Source organism: Bos grunniens, chromosome 1 (genome assembly GCF_055505025.1).
Source record: "Bos grunniens cultivar Pamir isolate PY7600 chromosome 1, Bosgru_T2T1.0, whole genome shotgun sequence".
Lineage (NCBI taxonomy): Eukaryota > Metazoa > Chordata > Mammalia > Artiodactyla > Bovidae > Bos > Bos grunniens.
Window position 1 is genome coordinate 71,612,037 of NC_141165.1, and position 18,264 is coordinate 71,630,300.

The window sequence follows — 18,264 nt, forward strand, 5'->3', positions numbered from 1 at the left end:
CGGGAATGGTTAATAGGTATGAGATGTTCAATTTGTTTTTCAGTTGCTCAGTTGTGCCTCACTCTTTGTGACCCCATGGACTGCAGCATGCCAGGCTTCCCTGTCCTTCACTATCTCCTGGAGTTTGCTCAAATTCATGTCCATTGAGTCATTGATGCTATCTAACCATCTCATCCTCTGCCACCCCCTTCTCCTCCTGCCCTCAATCTTTCCCAGCATCAGGGTCTTTTCTAATGAGTCAGCTCTTTGCATCAGGTGGCCAAAGTATTGGAGCTTCAGCTTCAGCATCAGTCCTTCCAATGAATATTCAGGTCTGATTTCCTTTAGAACTGATTGATCTCCTTGCAGTCCAAGGGACTCTCATGAGTCTTCTCCAGCACCACAGTTCAAAAGCATCAGTTCTTTGGTGCAGGTATGAGATGAGGAGGATGAATCACTAGCCTTCAAGATGACATACTGCTTTCCAACAGAAGAAATTGGATGTATAAACAAGTTCTAAAGGCCCTGATTACATATTTGCCTAGAGGTTCTTGGCCAAAATTAGCTCACAAGTTGAAGGAGAATAGGAACAAATATTTACTGAGTGATCAGGGCCAAGCTCTGTGCTGGATACTTCTGTTATCTTGTTAGTCCTTCCCAGATCCCTGTGAGGAGGATGGTACCCACCCTGTACCCCTACATATCATAGAAATGGTATAATGTGGAGGACGATGGATGGCAAATGTAGAGAGGAATAGAAACACCTTGTGAGCAACACCATGTTCTTGTATTGCACCAGGCACTTGCATTTATGTCACTTCATTTCAACCTCATGTCTGACATGTGAAATAAACATTCTTACCTCTGTTTTTTCTAAATGAGAAAACTGAAGCTCAAAGACTTGTCTAAGGTTATTAAGCTCTAAGGTGGCAAGTGTAAGGTTAAAATCTAGAATTGCCTGACTCCCCAGTTCCTGTTTTCTGCCACACCCCTCCTCACTTTGTAGAGACATGGATGACAACGTTTTATTATAATTAGAGCCCATGATTCATGGTTTATAGCACACCTATTCTAAGTCATAAACACAGGTGTAAAACAAGTCAACATGAGTGCAATCAGCCTTGTTTACTCATTTTACACACATGTAGGTTTGTGAAGTCTTTCATCACCCAGAGGTTAGAAAAAGGAGGCTGCTATTTTGTAGTGATAAAACTGTGTTCATTGCCCCAGCTGGGCCATATCCAGTAATGGATTCCATAAGCACTGCATGCCTTCCTCCTTACATTATCTCCACTGGGCTTTATCTCCTTTGTCCTGGGGCTGTTTCTGGCATCTTCATTTTGATTGTTGAGCTTTAGGAAGGAGAAGGCTCAACTCAGCACCTCATTTGACAGATCCAAAAGGAGATCAACAAAAGAATAAAAAATTGAGGTGGCATTCTCCCCCTGTTCCCTCCTTGGAGACACTGCTGCAGTGAATCCTTTTCCACATCCTGGACCTTTGGCCCTTTCACAAACCAGCTGATTTTTGTCTGGAAACGCAGTGATGATATCAAGATGACTCCCTCTGGCAACCCTGCTCAGAGTGGTTTCACAGGTCATGAATTAGCTAATCTGAAGAGAGCAGATCAAAAGTAAAAATGTGAATCCACAAGTAGCTAGTAACTTAAAAGTTCTAAACAGAAAGTGTGTTTGTGTACACATGTACGTTACATTAGAGGATGCCTCTGACATCTAATCAGGTTATTATGTCCATGTATTTGTTTAAACGTAGGCTAGAAAAAACAGGGTAGGGAAATACAATTGAAAATGTTTCGTACAGATAGCTACTGATGTCTGACAGTGTTTTCTGTACAGAATCAAATGATGGCTGAGACTGAAGAGGAGGGAGGCAGAGAGGAAATCAGGAATAGAAATACTCACACAAGAAAGGAGACAGAAGCAACAACCTCCTACTAGCCCCTCTGAAAGAGAGAGAAGAAGCTTGATTGTTTTCTGGGGAATAGTATAGGAAGGCTGAACAGGAGGTGAGTGTCTGAGGGAATTTCAGAATTTCTTCTGAAAATTACTTCTCTGGAAAAGCAAGAGAAATGAGTCTTAAGGAGGGGGAAAGTTTGTTATGAACAGACTTGACATTTTGCCAACATTCTGAACTTAAAACAGAGTAAAATGTCTTTCTGACCACTGCAAAGGAGTTCTTTTAAGTTATTTTGTTACTTTCCTTATCAAGACACGCAAACATTTACATTTTGCGTAATTTTAAGTTGGTGAATTGTCTCCTAAAACCTTCCCATAAAAGCACCAGATGAGTGTGGAAGTGAGGTGAACATGCTCAGTAGAGGAACTAGAAGGAACATGGGTGAAGAAGGTAAGGAAACAGAATTGGAATTTTAAAGAGAACAGTGATGAGTTCTGTTTCATTGGATTCTAGGATTCTTGATGTGGAATAAAACAGTAATGGGTTGGAAGTTCATTTGGGATAAGATCACAGAAGTCTTAAAATTTTAGAGTGAGGATGGAGTTTGGAGTTTGTTCAATATACAGAGATTTTGGAGACAGAAGTGGCAACCCACTTCAGTATTCTTGCATGGAGAATTCCATGGACAGAGGAGCCTTGCAGGCGACAGTCCATGGGATCACAAAGAGTTGGACGTGACTGAAAACATAAACACAGTTTTGTTCTGGGTACTAAGTCACTTCAATTGTGTTCAACTCTTTGAGACCCCATGGACTGTCGCCTGCCAGGCTCCTTTGTCCATGGGATTTTCCAGGCAAGAATACTGGAATGAGTTGCCACTTCCTAGCCAGAGGACGAAAAGTCTGTGAATGCTTAAACCTCCCATCTTTGAGGCATTCTGAACAGTTTTCATGTGGTCTGGCAAGTCAGGTCCCTAGTTTCCACAGCCATGCATCTGATATTGGTCTTTCTTCCTTCCCATCTCTCACTTGCCCTGTTTCCTCCCTCTTCCTTCCTGAACTCATCTCCTTCACCCAAGGCCTTGTCTCTGTCTCTGCTTAGTGGGAACCCAAACTATGACAGTAATACATACTTTCTAGAGCTAGTCAATTACACAAATCAGCCTGCCCTATATAGATTCTGTTTGTTCTTATTTCAAAGTGAATGTTTAAGTAGTTTTAACTTTTCAACCAATTACTGTGTACCTATTATGTATTCAACATTGTGCCAAGTCTTAAAAGAACGCACTTTGGAAAAAAGCATGATGTTGGCACTCAGAAGACCAGGTTTCCGTCTTGGCTTTGCTGTACACCATCTACTACTTGGAACATTGATTACATTCCCTAACCCTTGCCTATAGAATAAGGAAAATAATAAAGCCTCTTTCTGCGGAATGGGGAAAATATTGCTAATGTTTTAATTAAGCATGACAATGTATGTATGCATTCATACATACGTGTGACAAATTCATATATATGTACAAATACAAATGTATTTGTCAATTAGTAAATTATAGGTTGGCATAAAAATATGGAATTGTTGTCTAGGTAAGTGACACAATCAGGGTGGTCACTTCTCAAGTTGCTTGTACATATGTTTTCTAGGTTCCTGATCTGTATGCTAAAGAAAATAGCATCTTATTAGTTTTGTAATTGTAAATGATAATCTGTGTGTGTATGTGTGTGGATGAGACAGAGGCAGAGGCACAGGGACAGACACAGAGGGAAAGGGAAAATCAGCTCCCAAATGACTATTTGCATCTCCCCAAAAGCTGTGTCTTTGGTGACTAGGAAAAGATCCTACTGAGATAGGAGACAAATGGTAGCATGCAGAATAAATCTACTTAAATGTTAATCCATTTCAAGAACTCGTGTAAAGCAACTATCAATACATCAAGGCTCAACCTTGAAATTTGAGCATATTGGTTTAGATGGTGATTTTAAGACACAAAGCAAGCAAAGATCATTGAGACAGAGGGTAAATATAAGCATTTGTGCTATTACAATAATTTGACATCAGTAAATTTTTCAAGGTTTCTCCAAATAACTTGGAATTTCCAAAGGATTCTTATGCAGTGCTATCTGGAACTACCCCAAAACTAGAAATGTGTTTTGTTTTGGTTTTTGTTATAGAAAACAAACTGAAAGTAATGCTAATCAACTTTCAAAGACAATGACTTATATCATTTCCTCCTGCCTGATGGGTTTATCTTTGTGATCTCCCCTAGTAACCCCCCAAGTGTTTCCTATCTAGTTTTAAGAATAAATTAAAGATTTGGCTGAGATCTTTGGATCAGAGTTAGAGCCAGGCTTTAGAGGTAGTGGGGATGGTCTATCCCTGTGAGTCTTAAGTCAGGGGGGTCAGAGCCCTGGACCAACAGGCACAGGTTCATTCTTTGTGGCAGCACTTCATGAGTCTGATCCTTGATGCTAACAAGGTTGGGGGAACAGATAAATTAAAGCAGAGGCAATCTAACCCTGCTGTAGGGCTTCCTAAATTACCACTGGTGGTATGTGAGATAATTTTAAGTGATTTATAAAAGACTATTTTTTAATTTTAAAAGATGTATGTTTATTTCAGTATTATGTACCTTCTATATTATGATAAGTAATTACAGTTGTGGAAAATAAATACATAAAAAGGAGCGAGTCAACTAAAAGATGTTGGCTGCTTTCAACAAATAGATTCATATGACACATTAGATGGTTTTAGATGATACAGAGATGAATACTTCTTAATCTTTTTAAAACTGGGAAATAAAACATATATACAAAAATGTACATAAAACAAGATATAGAGTTTACTGATTTGTCAGAAAAAAAACACCCATGTAACTACCACCAAATCAAGAAAAAAAAATTGGCATTACCATAAACTCTGCATTTGCCTACCAATCTCTACCCTCTGCTGCCCCACAAAGAACCACTATCTTAACTGTTGTTGTACTAGGCTCTATGCTCTTCCTTAGTTTGTCTATATTAGGATGCACTCCTCAATACCATCAAGTTAGTTTTGATGATGATGTAAATTATTTGTGAATGGAACTGTGTATTATGCATTATTTGTGCCTGGCTGTTTTAGCTTTTGCTTACGAGATTCATCCATGACGTTGGATGTAGCTCTAGTTTCTTCATTTTCATTGCTGCATAGTATTATATTGCTGCATATGCCATTATTTATTCTGCTGTTGATAGATATTTATACATCTTCCGGTTTTCAACTATTAACATTAATACTGATTTGAACATTCTTGTACATGTCTCTTGGGATGTATATGCACACATTTCTGTAGGATATGTAGTGAAAGAATAGAATTGTTGATTAATTCAGCTTTACAAGATGTTGAAACTGGTGATGATGAAAACTACTTTCATAGTTTTACCAATTTCTGTTATATGATTGCTTCAAATCCTAATTTATACTTGTCAGTCATTTTAAATTTCTGTCATTCTGGTGATATGTGTAGTGATATCATGTTTAGTTTTAATTTGCATGGTCCTGACTCTTAATGAAAATTAACACCTTCCCATATGTTTTTGGACATTTGGATATCCTCTTCTATAAAGTATCTGTTCAAATTTCTTGCCCTTTTCTATTTGGTCATTTTGCTTTTTCATATTTATTATCCCTATATATTCTAGATACTACTTTTGTTGCTAAGATATGAGTCGGTTATCACTTAATGAGAAGTTTTTAATTTTAATATCATTTTTTATTGCTTAAAATAAGTGCTTTTTGTTGTTTTAAGAAATATTTCCTCTCTCCATATCCATAAGTCTAGGAGGAGAGGGTGAGATGTATGGAAAGAGTAACATGGAAACTTACATTACCATATTTAAAATAGATAGCCAATGCAAATTTCCTGTATGGCTCAGGAAACTCAAACAGGGGCTCTGTATCAACCTGGAGGGGTGGGATGGGGAAGGAGATGGGAGGGAGGTTCAAAAGGGAGGGGATATATGTATACCTATGGCTGATTCATGTTGAGGTTTGACAGAAAACAACAAAATTCTGTAAAGCAATTATCCTTCAATTAATAAATAAAATTTTTAAAAAGTATTTAGTAACCAATAACAATAAATCAAGGAATCAAATACAGAAAAAAAAAAAAAAAGAATAGGTCTGGAGTTGGGTGAAAATCTGGGCTAGAGGTATAAACTCGGAAGTGGCATCATGTAAGACGTTTATTGCATGTGATTAAATATGAAAATATGAATGTGGTTCTAAAAATACAAAATTATATGAAGCAGAAAGAAAAGGTATTTCCTATCTTAAGGTCATGAAAATATATTCCTATATTATTTTCCAGCAACTTTGCTGTTTAGTCTGACATATTTAAATCTATAATCCACCTGGAACTTAATTTTTGAATAAGCTGTTAGATAGGGTGCAATTTTCTATTTACATCACCATTTATGGAAAACAGTATTCTTTCTTCACAGCTCTGTAGTACCATCTTTTCATAAATTATGCCCTAATATGCAGAGGTCTGTGCCTGAGATCTCTATTCTATTCCATTGTTCTATTTGTCTATTCTTTGCCAGTACTATTACTATATTGCCTTAATTCTTGTTGCTTTTTAATAAGTCATGATACCTGGTAAAGCTTGTCTTCCCACTTTGTTCTTTTTCTTCAAATCTGTCTTAATTGGTCAGTTCTTTGTTGTTGTTCATTTCTGTATCAATTTTAGAAGAAGCTTAGTAGTGTGCAGGCTAATGGGTTCTCTAGGGGGGAAAAATCTCTGATTTGTTAGTAGTTGTCAACTTCCATAGGGTAAATATTTCCAAAATGATTGGTTTCAAGCCACCACAAACACTAAAATAACTATTTTGGCTTTAGTTGCATTGAACCTATACATCAGGCTGAGAAAAATAATATAATGTATAATATAGAGTTGTCCAGCCCATGAATATATTCTCCATTTATTTAGGTCTTTAATTTCTCTCCATAATACATTATAATGTCTTTCTTTTTTATATACTTTTTTGTAAAGATCTTGCTCATATTTTTTAGTTAACTTTATTACTAGGAATTTGACATATTTTATTAAATATAAATATATTTACATATAAATATATAATTTATAAGGGCTTCTCTGGTGGTTCAGATGGTAAAGAGTCTACCTACAATGAAGGAGACCTGGATTCCATTCCTGGGTCAGAAAGATCCCCTAGAGAAGGGAATGGCAATCCACTGCAGTATTCTTGCCTGGGAAATCCCATGGACAGAGGAGCCTTGTGGGCTACAGTCCATGTGGTCTCAAAGAGCTGGATAGGACTGAGCAACTAACACACGTGTAATTTATATGCTATTAGAAGTTTGTTTTGTTTTTTTAATGTTTGTTGCTGATATAAAGAAATGTATTTTTTTAAAAAGGTTATGCTGTCATTGTACTCAGCAATTCCCTAACTCACATACACATTTTAAAATTTATCTGTACATTTTTTTCATTTTCTATGTATGCATATTTTTGTGTGAATGATCATTTTATTTCTTTTTTATTCCTTGTTCCTTATATTTCTTCTTCTTGCCTTGCTGCACTGTATTTCCAGTACAATGTTAGATAAATTAGTGACTGCTTTCATTCTTTTTCTATTCCAGGTTTCAGAGTAAAAGCTTCTAGCATTTTACTGTTAAATATGACTTCCTGGTATAGGATTTTTTTGTTGTTGTTTTTCGATTTGTTTTTCTTCATTTGTTTTTATACATTCCCTGTATTGAATTATGGAGGTTCCCTTCTTGTCTTACTTTGATAAAGGTTTTTAATTATATATGAATGGTTGCTGAATTTTATCAAATGCTTTGTCTCCATTTATATAGACCATATTATTTTTTCTTTTTTATGCAAATGTAATGAATAACACTAATCACTGTTTTAATGTTATATCAATCTTAAATTCTATATAAACTAGTAAATATATATTACTGGTTTCAGTTTGCTAAGTTTAACATTTTTACATCTATGGATATGAATATAATTACCTGTAATTTTCCTTTTATCTTAATATTCTTGTCAAGTTTTATTACCAAAGTATTCTGTTTATGAAAGAAGATAGGGAGTATTCCTTTTTTTCTATTCTCTGGAATAATTTGGATTTATTTCTAGGATTGCATTGGATTTGTTTATTGTTTGGTTGAAATCACTATTAAAAATAAGAAATTATATTAAAGAAAATAGGGCTGTTCAAGTTTTTTACTTCTTTTTGTGTTAATTTTGGAAAATTGTATTGTTAGAAATTTCCATTACTTAAACATTTTCAAAATTGGCAAAAAGTTGTCCATATTACCTTACTGTAAACTTTTCCAGGTCTATATAATCCATACTGATCATAATGATGTCCCCGTTTTGTTGCTGATACTGATTTTTTCATGCCTTTCTCTTTTTCTTTCATTAATATCAACATAAGGTTTTAAAAATTTTACTAATATCCTAAAAAAACAATATCTGAATTTTGTTGATATTTTCTGTTATTTATTTTTTATATCATTTATGCTGTTAACTTTATTTCTTCCTTCCCTGTATTTTCTTTGGATTTTATTTTATTGTTTTTTAACTTTTTAAGATAGATGCATAACTCACTTTTAGCTTTTTTTCCTTTTGAATACATACATTTTTTTTTCTTTTTTTAATATTTTATTTTATTTTTTAACTTTACAATATTGTATTGGTTTTGCCATATATCAACATGAATCTGCCACAGGTATACATGAATACGTACTTTTTAAACCTTTAAATTTTCTTTAAGCATGGCACCATATCCTACGTATTTTGATACTTAGTAACTTTATTATCTTCAGTTAAAATATTTTATAATCCTCAATATATTCTCTTCATTGAGCCCTAATTTACTTAAGCATATATTTCTTAATTTCTAAATTAACAAATATTCCAGGGAAATATCTGATACTAATTTCTAGTATAATTGCATTGTGACCCTAGAATACACTTTGCATGACTTTAGTTGCTTGAAATTTGTAGAACCTTACTTGGTTCATAATATGATAAATTTTTGAAATATTCCATGTGTATGTAAAAAGAATGTGTATTATTTGGTTTTTGTCTGTATTATTCTATACATGTTAATTAGGTCGTTTACTCTTCATGTCTTTCCACTTTATCCGAACTGATTTTCTGTTTGCTTTTATTATAAAGAGAAGTATATTATAACCTTTCACTATAATTGTGTGTTTACCTGTCCCTTTTTGCTGTCAGTTTCACATAGCCTTTGAAGGCTATGTTCAGTTCGGTTCAATTCAGTCGCTCAGTCGTGTCTGACTCTTTGCAACCCCATGGACCGCAGCACACCAGGTTTCCCTGTCTATAACCAACTCCCGGAGCTTACTCGAACTCATGTCCATCGAGTGGGAGATGCTATCCAACCATCTCTTCCTCTGTTGTTGTCCCCTTCTCCTCCCGCAAAGCTATATCATTGGACACAAAAACATACAGAATTTTCCATAAAATATTCTTACTTTTTCCTAAAGCTCTGTTTTCTGACATTATGGTTATACAAACTTTTATTTAATGGGATTTTTTTTTTACTTGTAATCTTTTTATGTCAGTAGATTTTAGATATTCTCTCAAAAAGAATATAATTTTTAATGCAATCTGATAATGTTTATTTTTTAATTGGAATATTATGCTCTTTATATTTAGTATACTTACTGATATTTCAGTTTAAATCTACCATTCTATTATGAGCTTTCCATTCTGTCTGCTTTGTTCTTTCCTCTTCATTCTTAACTTCATTTATATTGATAAATTGTTATTATTCTATTTTCCTTCTATTTCCCACAAAGTTATACACCCTTACTATTAAGTGGTTGGCTTACTTACTGTAGCATGTATTCTTGGCTTATGAAAATCTAGTTATCAATTGGTTCTTTCTGACTCTACCCAGAAAATGAAAGTAGATCAAAGACATTAAATAATTTTATTCACCCTCATTTTACTTAGATTGATTTAATTTTATGTATCTTCCTTTTAAGTATAAATGCTATTATTTGGTATGTATCTTATTTATGTATATATTACAAGCCAAACAAAACCCAATTATGACCCTCTTACATAGCCAATAATCTTTTTTACTCATTTATTTAGCTATTACAGTCAGTTTTCAAAAATAGAATAACCACTCAGCCAAAAATTTGTTTAGTTTTCAATACTGATGATGCCATACACATTTAAACAGGGTATGAAAATGTTTATTACTTACGTAATGAAGCTGACTGAGGAGAGCAGGGAAGATCTAAGATGGTCTCAAAAATTTGGGAGAATAAGAAGATGACACTTGTTGTTCAGTAGCTCAGTCATGTCCGACTCTTTGCAACTCCAAGGACTGCAGCACGCCAGGCTTTCGTGTCCTTCACCATGTCCTAGAACTTGCTCAAACTCATGTCCATTGAGTTGGTGATGCCATCCAACCATCTCATCCTCTGTCATCCCATTCTCCTCCTGTGTTCAATCTTTCCCAGCATCAGGGTCTTTGTTAATAAGCTGGTTCTTCACATCAGGTGGCCAAATTATTGGAGCTTCAGCCTCATCATCTGTCCTTCCAATAAATATTCAGGACTGATTTCCTTTAGGATGGACTGGTTGGATCTCCTTGCAGTCCAAGGGGCTCTCAAGAGTCTTCTCCAACACCACAGTTCAAAAGCATCAATTCTTCGGCACTCAGCTTTCTTTATAGTCCAACTCTCATATCCATACATGACTACTGGAAAAACCATGCTGCTGCTGCTAAGTCGCTTCAGTCATGTCCGACTCTGTGTGGCCCCATAGACGGCAGCCCACCAGGCTCCCCCGTCCCTGGGATTCTCCAGGCAAGAACACTGGAGTGGGTTGCCATTTCCTTCTCCAATGCATGAAAGTGAAAAGTGAAAGTGAAGTTGCTCAGTTGTCTCCGACTCTTCACGACCCCATGGACTGTAGCCTACCAGGCTCCTCCATCCATGGGATTTTCCAGGCATGAGTACTGGAGTGGGGTGCCATCGCCTTCTCAACTGGAAAAACCATAGCTCTGACTATATGGACCTTTGTTGGCAAAGTAATACCTCTGCTTTTTAATATGCTGTCTAGGTTGGTCATATATTATCTTTCAAGGAACAAGCGTCTTTTAATTTCATGGCTGCAGTCACCATCTCCAGTGATTTGGGAGCCCAAGAAAATGAAGTCTCTCACTGTTTCCATTGTTTGCCATGAAGTGATGGGACTGGATGCCATGATCTTAGTTTTTTCAATGTTGAGTTTTAATCCAGCCTTTCACTCTTCCTCTTTCACTTTCATCTAGAGGCTATTTAGTTCCTCTTTGCTTTCTGCCATAAGTGTGGTGTCATCTGCATATTCGAGGTTATTGATATTTCTCCCGGCAATCTTGATTCCAGCTTGTGCTTCATCCAGACTGGCATTTAGCAGGAGGTACTCTGCATGTAAGTTAAATAATCAGGGTGACAATATACAGCCATGACATACTCCTTTCTCAGTTTTGAATAATTCTGTTGTTCCATATCCAGTTCTAACTGTTGCTTCTTGACCTGCATACAGGTTTTGCAGGAGGCAGGTAAAGTACACTAGCTTGGAGGTTTTATGGTGGTTAGAGGGTGGGCTAACATGAGGGTTTGTGTGTAAGTAGGGGCCTAAATCATTCAAATCTCACACTGGTACCAGAGGGAATACCCAGACATTTTTCTTAGCCTGTTCAGATATGGAGCAGAACAGAAACTCAAGAGGAAGAAGGGGTAGTTTAAAAACTTTTAGTGTTCAAACATCAAAACATGGAGCCAGGCTCCCTAATACTTAGGCTTTCCATTGCTTTTAATGACTTCCTACATTTCTAAGTTTCCATCTGAGATGGAAACTTTTCATTGTACCTGAAGAACATCCTTTAATATTTATTTTAGTGTGTCTCTTTCTGGGAAATTATTTTGTCAATCTGAAAAGATTTCTTTGACTATCAATTTCAGAAGATATGAGGTTGTAAGTTGTTATAGGGGCGGTCCTAAGATGGTGGAGGAATAGGATGGAGAGACCACTTTCTCCCCCACAAATTCATGAAAAGAACATTTGAATGCTGAGCAAATTCCACAAAACAACTTCTGAATGCTGGCAGAGGACATCAGGCACCCAGAAAAGCAGCCCATTGTCTTCGAAAGGAGACGGTTGACATCCGCCAGGAGGGTTGCAGCCAGAGATCAGCTCCACAAAAGAGACACGTGGCACACTGGAGACGGGCGCATCCACGGCAACCCAGGAATCCGAGTGGCTGGAATGGGGAAGTGGTAAGACACACTCACCACCTGCGGAGAGTGCGCTTGCCAAGCACCTGGTCACCTGAACTGCTCGGACCTGGGAAGGGGACAAAACGCAGGCCCAACCAAGTCTGTGCCTTTGTGGAGTACCTGAGTAGCTTAGACCTGGGAAGTACATGCAACCCAGAGCCTGCTCCCTGCAGAGCAACCTGGAGCCAGAGCAGTGTAGACTGGGAAAGCACACTTGCCGTGAGTGGGGGCAAACCCAGTGTGGCCCAGACACTGTGAGCACTCCCCACACATGCCAATGATATTTGTTTGCAGTGTTCCTTCCTCCCCACAGCACAATTGAACAAGTGAGCCTAAATAAGAGACCACCTTCGCCCCCTTGTGTCAGGGTGGAAATTAGACACTGAAGAGACCTACAAACAGAAGAAGCCAAATAAACTGAGGGAACCAATTTGGAAGTGACAGGTGCAACAGATTAAAATCCCTGTAGTTAACACCGGATACATTGGAAGGGGCCTATAGGTCTTGAGAAGTATAAGCTGGAACAAGGAACTATCTGAAACTGAACTGACCCCGAACTGACCCCACACTGCCCGCAACAGCTCCAGAGAAATTCCTAGAAATATTTTTAAAAAATTTTTTTCTTTTTTTATGTCCTCTATTACTCCTTTAAGTTTCATTTTTACAACCTACTATTACCTACAAAAAAAAAATTTTTTTAAAGCAAACTTCATATATATTTCTTATACTTTCTGTGATTTTATTTGGTTTTTATTAATATTGTATTTTTGAGAGTCTAATTTTTAATCTTTGCTTTATGGTGCTGCTGCTGCTAAGTCACTTCAGTTGTGTCCAACTCTGCGACCCCATAGACGACAGCCGGTATTTGTTACCAATTTTGTACATTTAAGAATCCAATCTTCGGTACCTGTTTTTACTTAGGAGTGTGATTACTGGCTTGATTACTGTCTCCCCCTTTTGACTCTCCTTTTAGTCCCCCAGGTCACCTCTATCTCCCCCACCGCCTTCTCTTCTCTATCCAACTCTGTGAATCTCTTTGTGTGTTCTGGGCTGTGGAGAACACTTAGGGAACAGAGTAATGCCTAGATCTATCTCTCTCCTTTTGATTTCCCCTTTTCTCCTGCTCACCTCTATCTCCTTCCTCCCTCTTCTCTTCTCTATGTAATTCCGTGAACCTCTCTGAGGGTTCCAGACTATGGAGAGCACATAGGGAATTTTTTACTGGCTAGATTGCTGTCTCCCCTTTTGATTCCCCCCTTCTCCTCCTGGTCACCTCTATCTCCCTATCTCTCTTCTCTTCTCCATGTAACTTTGTGAACCTCTGGGTGTCCTTCACTGTAGAGAATCTTTTCACCATTAACCTAGATGTTTTATTATCGGTGCTGTATGGATGGAGAAGTCTTGAGGCTACTGTAAGCATAAGACTGAAAACCAGAAACAGGAGGCTTAAGCCCAAAACCTGAGAACACCAGAGAGCTCCTGACTCCAGGGAACCTTAATTGATAAGAGATCATCCAAAAGCCTCCATACGTACACCAAAACCAAGCATCACCCAAGATCCAACAAGTTCCAGAGCAAGACATACCATGCAAATTCTCCAGCAACACAGGAACATAGCCCTGAGTTTCAATATACAGGCTGCCCAAAGTCACACCAAACCCATAGACATCTGAAAACTCACTACTGGACACTTCATTGCACTCCAGAGAGAGGAAATCCAGCTCCTCCCACCAGAACACCAACACAAGCTTCCCTAACCAGGAAGCCTTGACAAGCCACTCATCCAACCCCACCCACAGGGAGGAACTGCCACAATAAACAGGAACCATAAACTGCCAGAATACAGAAAGGCCATCCCAAACATGGCAATTTAAACAAGATGAAACGGCAGAGAAATACTCAGCAGGTAAAGGAACATGATAAATGCCTACAAAACCAAACAAAAAAGGAAGAGATAGGGAGTCTACCTAAAAAGAATTCAAAATAATGATGGTAAAAAGGATGCAAAATCTTGAAAACAAAATGGAGTTACAGATAAATAGCCTGGAGACAAGGATTGAGAAGATGCAAGAAATGTTTAACAGGGACCTAGAAGAAATAAAAAGGAGTCAATCAATAATGAATAATGCAATAAATGAGATCAAAAACACTCTGGAGGGAACCAACAGCAGAATAACTGAGGCAGAAGATAGGATAAGTGAAGTAGAAGATAGAATGGTAGAAATAAAGGAAGCAGAGAGGAAAAAAAGAAAAAAGAATTAAAAGAAATGAGGACAACCTCAGGGACTTCTGGGACAATGTGAAATGCCCCAGCATTCAAAGCATAGGAGTCCCAGAAGAAGAAGACAAAAAGAAAGGCCAATAGAAAATACTCAAGGAGATAATAGTTGAAAACTTCCCTAAAATGGGGAAGGAAATAGCCATCCAAGTCCAAGAAACCCAGAGAGTCCCAAACAGGATAAGCCCAAGGTGAAATACCCCAAGATACATATTAATCAAATTAACAAAAATCAAACACAAAGAACAAATATTAAAAGCAGCAAGGGAAAAACAACAAATAACACACAAGGGGATTCCCATAAGGATAACAGCTGATGTCTCAATAGAAACTCTTCAGGCCAGAAGGGAATGGCAAAATATACTTAAAGTAATGAAAGAGAAAAACCTACAACCCAGATTATTGTACCCAGAAAGGATCTCATTCAAATATGAAGGACAAATCAAAAGCTTTACAGACAAGAAAAAGCTGAGAGAATTCACCACCACCAAACCAGCTCTTCAACAAGTGCTAAAGGATCTTCCCTAGACAGGAAACATAGAAAGGGTGTATAAACTCAAACTCAAAACAACAAAGTAAATGGCAAGTGGATCATACTTATCAATAATTACCTTAAATGTAAATGGGTTGAATGCCCCAACCAAAAGACAAAGACTGGCTGAATGGGTACAAAAACAAGACCCCTATATATGCTGTCTACAAGAGACATACCTCAAAACAAGGGACACATACAGACTGAAAGTGAAGGGCTGGAAAAAGATATTTCACACAAATGGAGACCAAAAAAAAAGCAGGAGTAGCAGTACTCATATCAGATAAAATGGCCTTTGAAATAAAGGCTGTGAAAAGAGACAAAGAAGGACACTACATAATGATCAAAGGATCAATCCAAGAAGAAGATATAATAATTATAAACCAACATAGGAGCACTGCAATATGTAAGGCAAATGCTAACAAGTATGAAAGGGGAAATTAACAATAACACAATAATAGTGGGAGGCTTTAATACCCCACTGACACCTATGGATAGATCAACTAAACAAAATTAACAAGGAAACACAAAGTTTAAATGACACAATGGACCAGTTAGACCTAACTGATATCTATAGGATATTTCACCCCAAAACAATGAATTTCACCTTTTTCTCAAGTGCACACGGAACCTTCTCCAGGATAGATCACTCCTGGGCCATAAATCTAGCCTTGGTAAATTCAAAAAAAATTGAAATCATTCCAAGCATCTTTTCTGACCACAATGCAGTAAGATTAGATATCAATTACAGGAAGAAAAAAAACAACCTATTAATTCCAACATATGGAGGCTAAATAACATGCTTCTGAATAACCAATAAATCAGAAGAAATCAAAAAAGAAATTTAAAAATGCATAAAAACAAATGAAAATGAAAACACAACAACCCAAAACCTATGGGACACTGTAAAAGCAGTGCGAAAGGGAAAGTTCATAGCAATACAGGCTTACCTCAAGAAACAAGAAAACAGTCAAATAAATAACCTAACTCTAAACCTAAAGCAACTAGAAAAGGAAGAAATGAAGAACCCCAGGGTTAGCAGAAGGAAAGAAATCTTAAAAATTAGGGCAGAAATAAATGTAAAAGAAACAAAAGAGACCATAGCAAAAATCAACAAAACTAAAAGCTGGTTCTTTAGGAAGATAAATGAAATTGACAAACCATTAGCCAGACTCATCAAGAAACAAAGGGAGAAGACTCAAATCAACAAAATTAGAAATGAAAACAGAGAAATCACAACAGACAACACAGAAATGCAAAGGATTATAAGAGACTACTATCAGCAACTATATGCCAATAAAATGAACAACTTGGAAGAAATTGAAGAATTCTTAGAAAAGTATAACTTTCCAAAACTGAACCAGGAAGAAATAGAAAATCTTAACAGACCCATCACAAGCACAGAAATCAAAACTGTAATCAGAAACCTTCCAGCAAATAAAAGCCCAGGACCAGATGGCTTCACACTGAATTCTACCAAAAATTTAGAGAAGAGCTAACACCTATTTATAGCATATTCAAAAGTAGAGACATTACTTTGCCAACAAAGGTCCGTCTAGTCAAGGCTATGGTTTTTCCTGTGGTCATGTATGGATATGAGAGTTGGACTGTGAAGAAGGCTGAGTGCCAAAGAATTGATGCTTTTGAACTGTGGTATTGGAGAAGACTCTTGAGAGTCCCTTGGACTGCAAGGAGATCCAACCAGTCCATTCTGAAGGAGATCAGCCCTGGGATTTCTTGGGAAGAAATGATGCTAAAGCTGAAACTCCAGTACTTTGGCCACCTCATGTGAAGAGTTGACTCATTGGAAAAGACTCTGATGCTGGGAGGGATTGGGGGCAGGAGGAGAAGGGGACGACAGAGGATGAGATGGCTGGATGGCATCACTGACTTGATGGACGTGAGTCTGAGTGAACTCCGGGAGTTGGTGATGGACAGGGAGGCCTGGTGTGCTGCGATTCATGGGGTCACAAAGAGTCAGACATGACTGAGCGACAGAACTGAACTGAGCACCTATCTTAGTCAAACTCATCCAGAAAATTGCAGAGGAATGTAAACTTCCAAACTCATTCTATGAGGCCACCATTACCCTAATAACCAAAATCAGACAAAGATGCCACAAAAAAAGAAAAGTACATGCCAATATCACTGATGAACATAGATGCAAAAATCCTTAGATGCAAAAATTCTAGCAAACAGAATCCAACAACATATTAGAAAGATCATACATCATGACCAAATGGGCTTTATCCCAGGAATGCAAGGATTCTTTAATATCCACAAATCAATCAATGTAATACACCACATTAACAAATTGAAAGATAAAAACCATATGATTATCTCAATAGATGCAGAGAAAGCCTTTGACAAAATTCAACATCCATTTATGATAAAAACTCTCCAGAAAGCAGGAATAGAAGGAACATACCTCAACATAATAAAAGCTATATATGACAAACCCACAGCAAACATTATCCTCAATGGTGAAAAATTGATAGCATTACCCCTAAAGTCAGGAACAAGGCAAGGGTGCCCACTCTCACCACTGCTACTCAACATAGTTTTGGAAGTTTTGGCCACAGCAATCAGAGAAGAAAAAGAAATAAAAGGAATGCAGATTGGAAAAGAAGAAGTAAAACTCTCACTGTTTGCAGATGACATGATCCTCTACATAGAAAACCCTAAAGACTCTACCAGAAAATTACAAGAGCTAATCAATTAATATAGTAAAGTTGAGGATATAAAATTAACACACAGAAATCCCTTGGATTCCTATACACTAACAATGATAAAACAAAAAGAGAAATTAAGGAAACAATTCCATTCACCATTGCAACAAAAAGAATAAAATACTTAGGAATATATCTACCTAAAGAAACTAAAGACCTATATATAGAAAGCTATAAAACACTGGTGAAAGAAATCAAAGAGGACACTAATAGATGGAGAAATATACCATGTTCATGGATCGGAAGAATCAATATAGTGAAAATGAGTACACTACCCAAAGCAATCTATAGATTCAATGCAATCCCTATCAAGCTACCAATGGTATTTTTCACAGAACTAGAACAAATAATTTCACAATTTGTATGGAAATACAAAAAACCTCGAATAGCCAAAGCAATCTTGGCTATAGAAGAATGGAACTGGAGGAATCAACCTGCCTGACTTCAGGCTATACTACAATGCTACAGTCATCAAGACAGTATGGTACTGGCACAAAGACAGAAATATAGAT

General features: G+C 37.1%; 1 long non-coding RNA gene across 6 annotated transcripts in view; it reads left to right on the forward strand.

The window, feature by feature from the left end:
* Positions 1-18,264, forward strand: part of LOC147379598 (uncharacterized) — a 436,432-nt gene that overhangs the window by 272,544 nt on the left and 145,624 nt on the right. Inside the window, exon 4 of one of the 6 annotated variants that reach the window (XR_015162166.1) lies at positions 7,537-12,920. The exons of the other annotated variants lie outside the window; for them this stretch is intronic. This is a non-coding gene — a long non-coding RNA (uncharacterized LOC147379598). Of the gene's footprint in view, positions 1-7,536; positions 12,921-18,264 lie in introns of those variants that run through there. 6 annotated transcript variants of the gene reach the window in all.